Source organism: Mustela lutreola, chromosome X, assembly GCF_030435805.1.
Source record: "Mustela lutreola isolate mMusLut2 chromosome X, mMusLut2.pri, whole genome shotgun sequence".
Classification (NCBI taxonomy): Eukaryota; Metazoa; Chordata; class Mammalia; order Carnivora; family Mustelidae; genus Mustela; species Mustela lutreola.
This window is the reverse complement of record NC_081308.1, coordinates 64,992,882-65,006,832: the sequence shown is the minus strand read 5'-3', so window position 1 is coordinate 65,006,832 and position 13,951 is coordinate 64,992,882. Positions and strand designations below refer to the sequence as shown.

At 37.0% G+C, this 13,951-nt stretch overlaps 1 long non-coding RNA gene across 8 annotated transcripts in view; it reads right to left on the bottom strand.

Moving 5' to 3' along the window:
• Positions 1-13,951, bottom strand: part of LOC131820869 (uncharacterized) — a 127,381-nt gene that overhangs the window by 91,442 nt on the left and 21,988 nt on the right. For 7 of the 8 annotated variants that reach the window (XR_009349810.1, XR_009349811.1, XR_009349808.1 and 4 more), the window contains exons 2-3: positions 8,195-8,302; positions 5,911-6,194 (exon numbers count right to left, since the gene is read on the bottom strand). This is a non-coding gene — a long non-coding RNA (uncharacterized LOC131820869). Of the gene's footprint in view, positions 1-163; positions 4,066-4,105; positions 6,195-8,194; positions 8,303-13,951 lie in introns of those variants that run through there. The other variant, XR_009349809.1, reaches the window with a different exon arrangement.

Sequence of the window (13,951 nt, the reverse complement as noted above, 5' to 3'; positions counted from 1 at the left end):
GACATCCCTCTATAAATGAATGAATGAACTGGTACACTGAGATAACGGAATATTCAGGGCTCAAAAAGAAATGAGCTATCGAGCCATGACAAGCAGGAACCTTAGATGTGTATTACTAAGTGCACGAAGTCAATGTGAAGACTACATAATGTATGTGATTCCAAGTACCTGATATTCTGGAAAAGACAAACTCATTAAGACTGTAAAAAGATCTGTGGTTGCCTGAGGCTAAGGGAGAGAGAAGCACAAACTGGCAGAGCACAGGGGATGTTTAGGGCAGTGATGGGAAAACCAAGAAACTAGAAGAGCCAGAACAGTTTTGGGGGAAAAAACTACAACTGGAGCACTCACAATACCTGTTTTCAAAACTTATGCAGTATTAGCAAAATGACAGACAAAGAGATCAGTGGAACAAAACAGTGTGTCTAGAAATAGACCCACACGTATATGGTCAATTAATTTGTGGCACTGATTGATGTAAAACGAGTGCAAGGGAAAAAACAAAGAACTGTCAACAAACAGTACTGGAATTATCAGAGAATGAGGAGAAAGGGCTAACTATAAAGGAGCATGAGAAAAATTTTTTAGGTTATGAAACAATTTTATATCTTGACTACAGTGATAGTTATACACTGAAGCCCTTTGTGAAAACTCAGAAGTATAAAACTAAGGAGAGTGAATTTTATATTATTTAAATTACACTTCAGTAAACTTAAATATTTAAAAGCTAGATACTGCATAGGGAGAAAGTAAAAATCGTAATATAAATACATTAAGGTAATAGAAAGGACCAGCAGTTGAGTATGTATATAATATAGCTGAATTCAGGGTGGGAGTAAGAAAGGTATGTGTATGAAGGAGAGTTAAATATTATCCAGGGTGGGCAGTCAATAGATAATGGCTAAAACGAAAAATTTTTTAAAAAAGTTAATTAGCGTATTATTTAGATACAATAGAAAAACTGAAATTTCAGCATGATTTGGTTTGCTCTGAGAATGGAAAAGTAAGGGATGAGGGAAATCAGACAACTGTGTTTTATTTAAACAACCTTATAAAGCTATATAACTCTACCATATGGTAGATCTTTTATTTTTAAGTTTAAATCAAAAGAAGTACATCTACATCTTGAGCATGTGCCATGAGTTCTCTGGTAACATTAAACTATTGTTTAGTTAACCTATAAACTGCATTTTACATAAAGTTTAGAATCACTTCAAGGAAGCACAAGATGGGAATGTGGAGACTTCCAAATATGAAGGAACAGCTTATTCTCTACTTCCAAATATTACTTAAACAAACAACTAAGTAGCTACCTAGTGTAAAACTGCAACTCAATCCCTGGACTCTTTGAGGCTGGGTATTCACCACAGGAGTAATTCTGGAGTTCCATTCCCTACCAGTTAGGAAGACTGAAACTATTCCATTACAAAAACCTGGTATGTAGTATGACAAAGGTAGGCCCTGATCACCTATGCTTTCACCAAACTGGAGCATTCCTCGAACCTCCTATTCTCAGTCTATATGACTAGCCTTCATTCCTATTAGGAGTCTTGCTCTGTATCTCGAGCTTTTTTTTTTTTTTTTTTAAAGGATTTTTAAGATTTTATTTATTTATTTGACAGAGAGAGACACAGCGAGAGAGGGAACACAAGCAGAAGGAATGGGAGAGGGGGAAGCAGGATCCCCATAGAGCAGGGAGTCCAATGTGGAGCTTGATCCCAGGACCCCAGGATCATGACCTAAGCTGAAGGCAGATAGATGTTTAAAGACTGAGCTACCCAGGTACCACCCCCCCACCCCCGCCTCAATCTTTTGTTTTGGGTCCTGGACCAATCTAAACCAACCATCAGGGAACGACAATCGGTCTGCCTGACTAACATAACTACCTAGAAGTATCTGCTGATATGCTCTACCTACCAATTTGGATCCCATCTCCCTGAACATCGAGCCAGATCAGACATATATCTGCCATGTTCCCTACCCTCAAACATGAACTTCAGACCAGTGGTTTTAAAGCTTTTAGAAGAGTTTATACTCTTAAGACTACTGAGAAAACAAAGAGCTTTAGTTGATTTATTTACAAGTAAACTAAAAAGCCTTTTAAATACTTAAAATACCTATTTAATAATGAATTTAATGATTAACTTAATCAATTAACTTAAATGGTTAATGTTACTTATAATTCTAACCCTAACTCTAATATATCACATACATAACAAATTTTACATAATGAATTTTTGTGCAAAATGACTGTACTTTCAAAACCAAATAACCCTAGCAATGAATAGCATTGTCTTACATATATTTATGTATGTTTGCAATTCTCAGTAATGCTTGGTTTAATAGAAGACAGCTGGAACCTCATATCAGCTTCTCCATTTAGCTATTATGAAATGTTTTGCTTGGGTGGAAATAGATGAAGAAAGTCCTACTGACATGAAGTTGAAAAATAAATATATTAATATCTTTCCAGATAATTATGAATATTCTCCAATGGTACTATACCAAAACTCAACAAGTGATAGTTTCTCAAAGATCAGCTGAAACGTAGGAATCTATGACTTATATTTTGTTATTTTAAAATTCACTGGTCTTGCCCTTTCAATGAATATTTAACCCATGCATGATTGTGGAACACCCTACAAGGGTCATTTGGAAAATATTGGTTTACTGAGTCATGCAGATCCTCAAAATGTTGCACATTTCATTAGATGTTATTTTAAAAATCATATTCATTAAAATATCTCATGTAGCAGCACCTGGGTGGCTCAGTGGGTTAAGCCTCTGCCTTCCGCTCAGGTCACGATGCCAGGGGTCTTGGGATCAAGCCCCACATTGGGCTCTCTGAATAGTGGGGAGCCTGCTTCCCCTCTCTCTCTGCCTGTCTCTCTGCCTACTTGTGATCTCTGTCAAATAAGTAAAATCTTTTTTTTTTTAAATCTCATGTTGGGCGCTTGGGTGGCTCAGTGGGTTGAGCCTCTGCCTTCGGCTTGGGTCGTGATCTCAGGGTCCTGGGATCAAGTCCCGCATTGGTTTCTCTGCTCAGTGGGGAACCTGGTTCCTCCTCTCTCTCTGCCTGCCTCTCTGCCTACTTGTGATCTCTGTCAAATAAATAAATAAAATCTTTTAAAATATAAATAAATAAATAAATCTCATGTTACCACAAAAATCTTAACTGTAAGTAAGCATTGGTGAAACTATAAAGCTCATACAGATGGACATAAGTTCACGAAAATTCTAAAATTTTGTTTGAAATCCAAAATTTTAAATGGGTAACAAATACTATCAATTGTTTTCCTTGAAAGGAGAAGCTCACTTATTTACTTAAAAAATATATATATACTTAAAAGTCAAATATAAAAACCCATAGTTTCTCTAACAGTTATTCTACTAAGTAAACTGTTTTAAGTGAAAAAATTGAATAGCAGTTTTCTATGATGCTACAGATGATTTTCCAAGGCAATCACCATAACTCAGTATGCAGAAGTGATTCACGCTTACTGTCCTTTTTAATCACACAATATTAAGACATGTACTCATGGGTCTATATTTAATATAATTTAGTAACATTTTTGCTCAAAAACATTATTTTTAAATATTGACCATTTTTTCAAGTTTTTAGTACAAGTGCATGGTGAAGAATACAATGACCACTGGTACAATTTGGTACCTCTGTTCTCAGGCAGAAGCAGATTTATTTTCCACTGCTTTAACACCATCAGTGCAGATATCAACACAGTAAAAGTAAAGTAACAACTTAGTACTATCCTGAAAATATCTTCCACTCTGCAGTTCCCTCGAAAAGTCCAAACACTGAAAATTGTATTATACTGTTGGCCACCACCTCGGATATTATGTTCCCCTAGATGTGCCAATTCCTCTATTATGGCTTACTGCCCTTTCCCAACAGTACTACTGACATCTACACCAGTCTAAGCAATGACAATTTCACTATTATTTCATCTGTTTTGTAGAAAACAAGAGATTAAAAAAAAAACACTATGCTTCATTTCCAAATCAATAAGGCTTTCTCACTCCTCCCAGGAACCACTAAAGCTGTGTCTTCTGAATAGATGAGTTTTCTCAATTAGCTGAGGGTTTACACAATATGCAAACTTTTTTTTAACTTTAGAAGAGAATCCTAAAATGTGTAACATACTTTTCTGACTAACAAAACTGAAGATGTAACTATAACTTAACCTTTTCTAGACGCCCTCTACATTAAACTGTCCCAAACTATTTTATATATATTTGCCTCCTTACCTGCAGTCAGGCTATGAGCTGCACTTATAGGAACAATCAATTATTCATGCTATCACTCCTCTCCTACTTTCAAAATCTGTCATGGACCTGGAAACCAGATTTATTAGAATTATATATCAAGGTTCCAGGTGAGATTCACTGAAATGAATTCAATATGAGCTCTAGTGCAGACACTGCTGTACCTCTTTTACTCAAAATGCTTTTTATTCTACTTTTGAGCTGTGTTCAAAACACATTAACTGGCTAAACAGCTGAGTTTCAGACATTAAGATGATACTATACTTGCACACTGAAAATGAAGCCTTGGGATGCCCAGGTGGCTCAGTCAGTTAAGGGTTGGCCTTTGGCTCAGGTCATGATGCCAGGGTCCTGGGGTCAAGTCCTGTATTGGGCTCCTTGCTCAGTGGGAAGCCTACCTTCTCCCTCTGCTTGCCACTCTTCCTGCTTGTGCTCATTCGCATGCTCTCTCTCTCTCTGACAAATAAAATCTTAAAAAAAAAAGTTTTCTTTTAAAAAAAAGTTACAAAAAAAAATAAAATGAAACCTTGTCCAGATAACTTGAAATCTATAAAGGTTTGATAAATCAGTAATTCAAGACCAGAGATTTTTATAATTAAACCTGTAATTTTAAGATAAATGTACATTCATATGCAGTTCTTAGAAATAATACAAAGATAACCCTTTTACTGTCTACCCACATTACTCCAACAGCAACAGCTTACAAAACCAAACTACAATATCACCACCACCACCAGGATATTTTTATTAATAGTCAAGATGCAGACTTTTTTTTTTTTAATTTTATTTATTTGAGAGAGTGAATGGGCAAGAGAGTACATGAGCAGGGGTGGGGGGCAGGGGACAGAAGGTGGTGATTAACAGACTCCTTGCTGAGCAGGGAGCCTGACTCAGGGATTGGATCCAGGGATCATGATCTGAGCGAAGGCAGAGGCTTAACTGACTGAGCCACCCAGGTGCCCCCAGAGCACTTTCTTTAACACAAAGATATTTCATGTGATCTTACAACTCATCACCCTTCTGAACCCAACCCCATCCCTGAAACTTAATAACCACTACTCTATTTTCCATTTCTATGATTCTGTCATTTTCAGAATACTATATAAATAATACCTTCTACAATTGGATTTTTTCACCTGGCATAATTCTCTGGAGATTCACCCAAGTTGTTGTATGAATTTCATTCTTTTTTTATTCCTAAGTGATTACACATATGAAAAATTTAGCTAAGCTTCTCTATATTGCTGCCTCAGCATCCATTTTGTTTGGCTAAACAGGCCTGAAGGGGCCTTAAACTGACATTTGCTCTTCATGCAAACACATGCCCTAGATAACAACCTACACAGTCACAACTATGTTAGTCCTGATACAACTTCCCCAATGGCGCTGTGATAGTCTCCCTTGCCTCCCAGGGCTTTTCCCTTGTGCAACCCTTGTATTAGACCCCTGAAAAGCTTACCAAAACCTTGCATTTCTAGGCTTGAATCGACCAATCCAGTCTTAGCCCAGAAATCCCAAAGCACTACCTACAAACCCTAACAAAGGTATGTGCCCCAGGTCCTGACCTGCCGTCTACCTGCACCGTCTTGACTTCTTCATGTGGCTCCTCAAGATGCGTGGTGTACTTACCTCCAAGGACCTGTGAGTAATGAACTCTCTATTTCCAATTTTCCTTGTGGTCTCTTATAGCACCTGGGCTCACCATCAAACATCCCAAGGGTTTTACTTAACAAATGTTAATTTGGGGCGCGTGGATGACTGTCGGTTAAGCATCCCACTCTTGGTTTCCATTCAGGTTATGATCTCATGAGTTGTGGGATTGATCCGGTTCCGTGCTTGGCAGGGAGTCTGCTTGGAGATTCTCTCCTTCTGCCTCTCCTCCTGCTCTGTCTCTCTTAAGTGACTAAATGCATCTTGGGGGAAAAAAATAAAAAGTTAAATTAACAACTTGCAATGAACATATCACAATTTCTTAAAGGCATCCAACCATTAAAAGACATCTGGAAGGGGGTGCCTGGGTGGCTTAGGTGATTAAGCATCTGCCTTCAGCTCAGGTAATGATCCCAGGGCTCTGGGATCCACCCTTGCATCCTCTGGCTCCCTGCTTAGCAGGGAGTCTACTTCTCCCTACCCCCTCTGCCCCTCCCCTAACCCCACTTTTAAGAGAGCTTGTTCTCTCTTAAAAAAATAAAATCTAAAAACTGAAAGAATTTTTAAAAAAATTAAAAATAAAAGACATCTTGGAATTTCTACACTGTCACTATTATGAATAAGATGCTATAAAGATTCATACACAGGTTTGTGTGTGAATATAAATTTTCATTTCTCTGGGAATTATTTTTTATACTCAAGGGTGTAACTGCTGGATTATACAGTAGTTGCATGTTTAATATAATAAGAAACCGCTAAACTTTCCAGAATAGCTATATCATTTTACATTCCCATCAAAAACACGAGTAATCCCGATTCTCTGTATTCAATACTTGATGTTACCACTATTTTTCATTTTATTATTTTAATCTATTTCCTCATGCTTTCATCTTCATTTTAAAAATGGCTAATGGGGGCACCTGGGTGACTCAATGGGTTAAAGCCTCTGCCTTCAGCTCAGGTCATGATCCCAAGGTCCTGGGATTGAGCCCTGCATCAGGCTCTCTGCTCAGCAGGGAGCCTGCTTCCCCCTCTCTCTGTCTCTCTCTCTGCCTACTTGTGTTCCCTCTCTCTGTGTCAAATAAATAAAATCTTTTTAAAATAAGTAAGTAAGTAAATAAATAAATAAATAAATAAATAAAAATGGCTAGTGATGTCAAACAGCTCTTCCTTTTCAAATGTGCCATCTGCTCATCTTCTTCCTTAAAATATCCCTTCATGTCTTTTGTCCATGTTCTAATTGGATTGACAGGCTGGTTTTTTACTATTTGGTTTCTAGATTTTTAATGTATTTGTAACTAAATAATACCAGTATTTACATGGAGGATTCACAGTTCACAAATAAATTCTTGCCACTCTGTAGCTTCTCTTTACATGCTCTTACCAGTCTTCAGCAGAATAAGAGTTTTTAGTTTTCATGAGGTTTAATTAATCAATTTTTCCTTTTACAGGTCATGTTTTTGAAGTATATGAACTCCTGGGGCCCCTGGATGGCTTGGTCAGTTGAGTAGCTGCCTTAGGCTCAGGTCATGATCCCAGGGTCCTAGGATCGCTGAGAGCCTGCTTCACCCTCTCCCTATACCTGATGCTCTGCCTACTTGTGCTATCTCTCTGTCAAAAAGATAAAAACCTTAAAAAAAAAAAAAAAAAGTATATGAACTCCTTGTCTACCCCAAGATTCTGAGGATTTTCTCCTGTTTTCTTCTAGAAGTTTTATAGTTTTAAGTTTTACGTTTTACACTGAGTCTAGAGTTTGTTTTTCGTTCTTTTTATACAAGGTGTGAAACCTAGGTCAAGACTCTTTTTTCCCCCCTATGGATGTCCGGTTGCTCAAGGACCATTGTTGGAAAGGCTCCTTCCCTACTCCACTGTTTTTCTGCATTTGTCAAAATCAGGTGGGCATAACTGTATTTCTCAGTTCTTGATTCTGTCATACTGATAAGTATGTGTCTATCCCTCTACCAGCATAACACTATCTTGATTATTCTAAATATACAGTAGACATTAATAAGAGATAGAATGATTCTACCAATTCAGTTTTTTTCAAGATTGTTTCAGCTATCTAGGGCCTTTGCTTTTTCATATAAGTTTTATCTTTTTTTTAAAAGATTCTATTTATTTATTTATTTGTTTGTTTATTTGACAGATAAAGCACAAGCAGGAGGGGCAGGAGATCCTGGGACCCCAAGATCATGACCTAAGCTGAAGGCTGATGCTTAACCGACTGAGTCATCTAGACACTCCAAATTCATTAATTTCTTACCTTATTATTTCCTTCCTTTAGCTGGTTTGGGGTTAATTATGCTTTTTTTTTCTTTTTTAGTTTCTTGAAGTGGGAAGTTGATTATAGAATTGACCCCTTTTCCCATTTCTAAAAAAAAAGAAAGAAAAGAAAGAAAAAGAAAGTACTTTGGGGTATAAATTCTTCTCCATACAATGCTTTAATACTTTGTCTCACATATTTTGATAACTATGCTTACATGTCCTTTCAGATAAATAAACATATATACGCATATATTTAAAATTCCCCTTGAAACTTTAACTTTGATCCACAGATTAAGAGTGATGATTAATATCCAACTAGAGTTCCTTATTTTTGCTTTTAATTTTTAGTTTGAATCTATTATAGTCAGAATATACTCTGTATGATTTCAGTTATTTTAAATTTGGTGAGGTTAAGTTTGGTTTATGTTGGTAAACCTCTTTATTAATTTGAGAGAGTGCGAGTGAGCCTATGCAAGCCTCGGAGGGGCGGGGCGGGGGGAGACTCCTGCAGACTCCACACTGAGCATGGGGCCCAATGTGGGCTCAATCTCATAACCCAAGATCATAACCTGAGACAAAACCAAGAGTCAGATACTTAGCCAACTGAGCCTCCCAGGCACCCCTAAATCTTCTGAATAGCACAGAAAACACTATAAAATAGTATGTATTTATTATTCAGCAACAAAAAGAAATGAGCTATCAACTCAAGAGGCACAGAGGATTGCTACATGAAAGAAGTAAAGTGAAAAGGCTATATAATGTATGATTCCAACTGTATGAGATTCTGGTAAAGGCACAACAATAAACATAGTAAAAAATATTAGTAGTTGTCAGGAGTTTGAAGGGTGGGATGGACGAAAAGGTGGGAATACAGGGGATTTTTAGGGCAGTGTAACTACTTTGTAGGATTCTGTAATGGTGAATGCATATAATTTTAAATTTATCAAAAACAAATATAATATATAAAGCAGAGTGAACCCCAATGTCAACTATAGATCTTAGTTAATAATATATCAATATGGCTCAACTGTAATAAATGTACCATACAAATACAAGATAGCAATAATAAAGGAAACTGGTTTTATCTGGGGGGGGTGTTTTCAGAGGATATATGGAAACTATATTTTCTCGATTTTTCTGTAAACATAAAACTAAAAAATAAACCCTAGTAATTAAAAATAATTAATGTATATTCTTCAGTTGTTGTATGATGTGTTCTATAAATGCCAATTAAATCTCGTTGGTTTACTGTACTGTTACCTTTTTTTTTTTTTTTTTTTTAAGATTTTATTTACTTGACAGAGAGAATACAAGCAAGAGGAGTGGCAGACAGAGGGAGAGGGAGAAGCAGGCTCTCGGATGAGCAGGGAGACTGATGCGGGGCTTGATCCTGGGACTCTGGGATCAGGACCTGAGCCAAAGGCAGACACTTAACCAAGTGCCCCACCTAGGTGCCCCACTGTTGAATTCTTCTAAACACATACTGATATTCTGTCTCGTTGTTCCACCAATTGTGAAGACTGCTGAGTCTTACAATTCTTCTGTTTGGTACATGCACTTCAGAACTGCCGTGTTTTGTTTTTTTTAAAAAAGAGAGAATCCAAGTGGGAGAGTAGAGGAGGAGGGGCAGAGGGAGAGGCAGAGAATCTTAAGCAAACGCTGCACTGAGGGAAAAGCCCGATGTGGGGCTCAATCTCATGACTGAGATGGTGATCTGAGTAGAATTCAAGAGTCAGACACTTAACTAAGCTACCCAGGGGCCCTAGGACTGCCATATAAGTGAATTTTATCATTACAAAGTACCCTCCTCTTTAATATCTATATATTAATATATACCAATTATATTAATGTGTCATATATACAATATATTTTTGTCTAAAGCCTACTTTATCTGATATTAAAATAGTCACTACTAGGGTATCTGACTAGATCAGTCAGCTACAGCATCTGACTCTTAATCCTGGGGTTGTAAGTTCAAGCCCCATATTGGCTGTAAAGTTTACTTAAAAATAAAATCTATAAAAAATTTTTTTTAAATAAAAATAAATAAAATAGGGATGCCTGGGTGGCTCAGTTGGTTAAGCAGCTGCCTTCAGCTCAGGTCATGATCCCAGCGTCCTGGGATCGAGTCCCACATCGGGCTCCTTGCTCGGCAGGGAGCCTGCTTCTCCCTCTGCCTCTGCCTACCATTCTGTCTGCCTGTGCGAGCTCGCGCGCGCGCTCTCTCTCTCTCTCTCTGACAAATAAATAAATAAAATCTTAAAAAAATAAATACATAAATAAATAAATACATAAAAAAATAAAATCTAAAAAAAAAGTCACTACTGCTTTCCTTTGAGGTTTGCATGGCGTATCTCTGACTACAACTCTACTTTCAATCTGCCTACATAATCATATTTGAAGTCAGTTTTTTTTTTTAAAGATTTATTTATTTATTTGACAGAGAGAGATCACAAGTAGGCAGAGAGGAAGGGAAGCAGGCCCTCTGCTGAGCAGAGAGCCCGATGCAGGACTCGATCCCAGGACCCTGAGATCATGACCTGAGCCGAAGGCAGCGGCTTAACCCACTGAGCCACCCAGGCGCCCTGAAGTCAGTTTCTTATTAACACATATAATTGGGTCATAGCTATTACTCTATTCTGACAGTCTCTTGTCTTTGTCTTAAGTGCATTTAGACCACTGAAATCTAATGTAATTGTCAATATATTAAAGCTAACCTCTGCCATCTTATTTTTCCTTTGTTCTCTTAGTTTTCTATTTTTTACATGCATATATATATATATACACACACATTACCAAAGTCTACTGTCAACCTTTTACTAATTCAAATCAAGTGCAGAAACCACCCCTCCTTTATGACCCTTGATCCTCCCCCAATTATACCAAAATTGTCTTAAATATTTCCTTTAAGTACAATTTACATGCAACACCAAAACCATGATCCATGAAAGAAATAACTGATTAAGTTAAACAACTAAAATGAGTTGCATGCCCTGTACAAAACAGTACAAGGAAAATGAAGAGACAAAGATATGATTTTGCAAAAAACTATCTGATAAAGGATGTGTAACCAAAATATACAAAGAACTCTTTTTTTATAAATATTGTATTTCTTTATTCAAGAGAAAGAGATAGTAGGATCAAGAGAGTGAGAGAGAGCATGAATGGGGGGAGGGGCAGAGGAAGAAGCAGACTCCTTGCTGAGCAGGGAGCCCAACACAGAGCTCGATCCCAGGACCCCAGGATCACGACCTGAGCTGAAGGCAGACACTTAATGACCAAGCCACCCAGGCGACCCCACAGAAAGAACTCTTTTAGAACTCAACAATAAGGAAACAAGAAATCTAGTCAAAAAAATAAGCAAAACACCTTAACAGTGACCCAAAGAAAATAAGGAGATGAAAAGATGAACATATATCGTAAGAGAACTGCAAATTAAAACAACAATGAAATACCACTACACACCTATCAGAATAGCTTAAAAAAAAAAAAATAGCTAATATATTTTAAAAAAGCAAAAAAAAAAAAAAAATGAAACAGAATTGGCAATATCAAATGCAGCAAGGACAAAGAGCATTTCTCATTCATTACTAGTGACAGTGCAAAATACCACAGCAAGTACAGGAAAGAGTATGGCAGTATAAAACTAAACACACTCTTACCATACAATTCAGCAGTCACGCTTCTTAGTATTAGAACCAAAAATTTATGTCTACACAACCTGCAAAAGGATATTTATAGCAGCTTGATTTATAAAGATATGGGTTTACTTAACAATACATCAATTGTCAAAAATTAGAAGCAACTAAGATGCTGTTCTTCAGTAGGTGAATGGTAAGTAAACTATTGTACACCCAGACACTGAATTATTATTCTCCACTAAAAAGAAATGAGCTATCAAACCATGAAAAGACATGGAGGGTTCTTAAAAGAACACTGCTAAGTAAAAGAAGCCAATCTAAAAAGGCTATATACTATATAATTCAGACTACAAAACATGGAAACAGAAAAACCACAGAGACAATGAAAGATCACTGGAAAAGGAAAAACCACAGAGACAATAAAAGATCACTGGTTGCCACAGACTTCAGGGAGGCAGGTGAAAGGAAGGGATGGAGAGATGGTGCATAGGGTAAACTATTCTTTATAATACTGTAATGTTAGATACATGACATCATGCATTTGTCGAAACTCTTAGAATTGCAGGACATAAAGAGTGAACCTTAACATAAACTGTAGATGGTACTTAACAATAATGACTGTAAGTCCATTTACTGTAATAAATGAACCACACTAATGCAAGATGGGTAAACTGTATGATGGGGAGGGAGTAGTATGGGAACTCTCTGTACTAGCCACTCAACTTTTCTGTAAGTCTAAAGCTATTCCATAAATAAAATTAATTTAATTAAATTAACTTTAATTAATAGATTTAAAGACCTGAATGTAAGAAGTGAAATGATAAAATGAGAAGAAAACAGAATATTTTTTCTACTTTGGCAAAGGAAAATATTCATTAGATAAAAAACATGGACCCACAACTATATGGTCAACTAATCTTTGGCAAAGCAGGAAAGAATATCCATTGAAAAAAATACCTCTTTTCAACAAACTGTGTTGGAAAAACTGGACAGCAATATGCAGAAGAATGAAACTGGAACACTTTCTAGTTCCAACACCATACACGGAAATAAATTCAAAATGGATTAAAGACCTAAACATGAGATGAGGAACCATTAAAATTCTAGAGGAGAACACAGGCAGAAACCTCTCTGACACTGATCTTAGAACTTCTTATAAGACACATCTCTGTAAACAGGGGAAAAAAGGAAAAATGAACTACTGGGACTTCATTAAAATAAAAACTCCCTACACAGTAAAAGAAACAATCAACAAAATCAAAAGGCAACATACGGAATGGGAGAAGATACCTGCAAATGATATATCTGACAAAGGGTTAGTATCCAAAATCTATAAAGAACTTATAAAGTCCAAACCCAAAAGACAAATAATCCAGTTAAATGGACAGAAGACATGGATAGACATTTTTCCAAAGAAGACATACAGATGAACAACAGACACATGAAAAGATGCTCAACATCACTCACCATCAGGGAAAACACAAATAAAAACTACAACGAGATTACTACCTCACAAGGTGGAGAAAGGGGAACCCTCTCACACTGTTGTTAGGAATGCAAACTGGTGCAGACACTCTGGAAAATAGTACGGAGGTTCCTCAGAAAGTTAAAAATAGAACTACCCTACAATACAGCAATTGCACTACCAGGTATTTACTCAAGAATACAAGAACACTGATTTGAAGGGATATATGCACCCTGATGTTTACAGCAGCATTATCAGCAAGAGCTAAATTAGGAAAAGAGCCCAAATGTCCATCAACTGATGGGTAAAGAAAATGTGGTAAATATATACAAGGGGTTATTACTGAGCCATCAAAAAAGAATGAAATCTTGCCATTTGCAATGACATGAAGAAGCCAGAGTATAAGCAAAATAAGTCAGTCAGAGAAAGACAAATACCATGATTTCACTCATATGTGGAATTTAAGAAACAAAACAGATGAGCATAGGGGAAGGAAGAAAAAAAAGATAGGGAGGCAAACCATAAGGGACTCCTGACTACAGAGAACAGAGTTCCTGGAGGGGAGGTGGGCGGGGCATGGGCTAAATGGGTGACCGGTATTAAGGAGGGCACTTGCTGTGATTAGCACTGGGTGTTATATGTAAGTGAA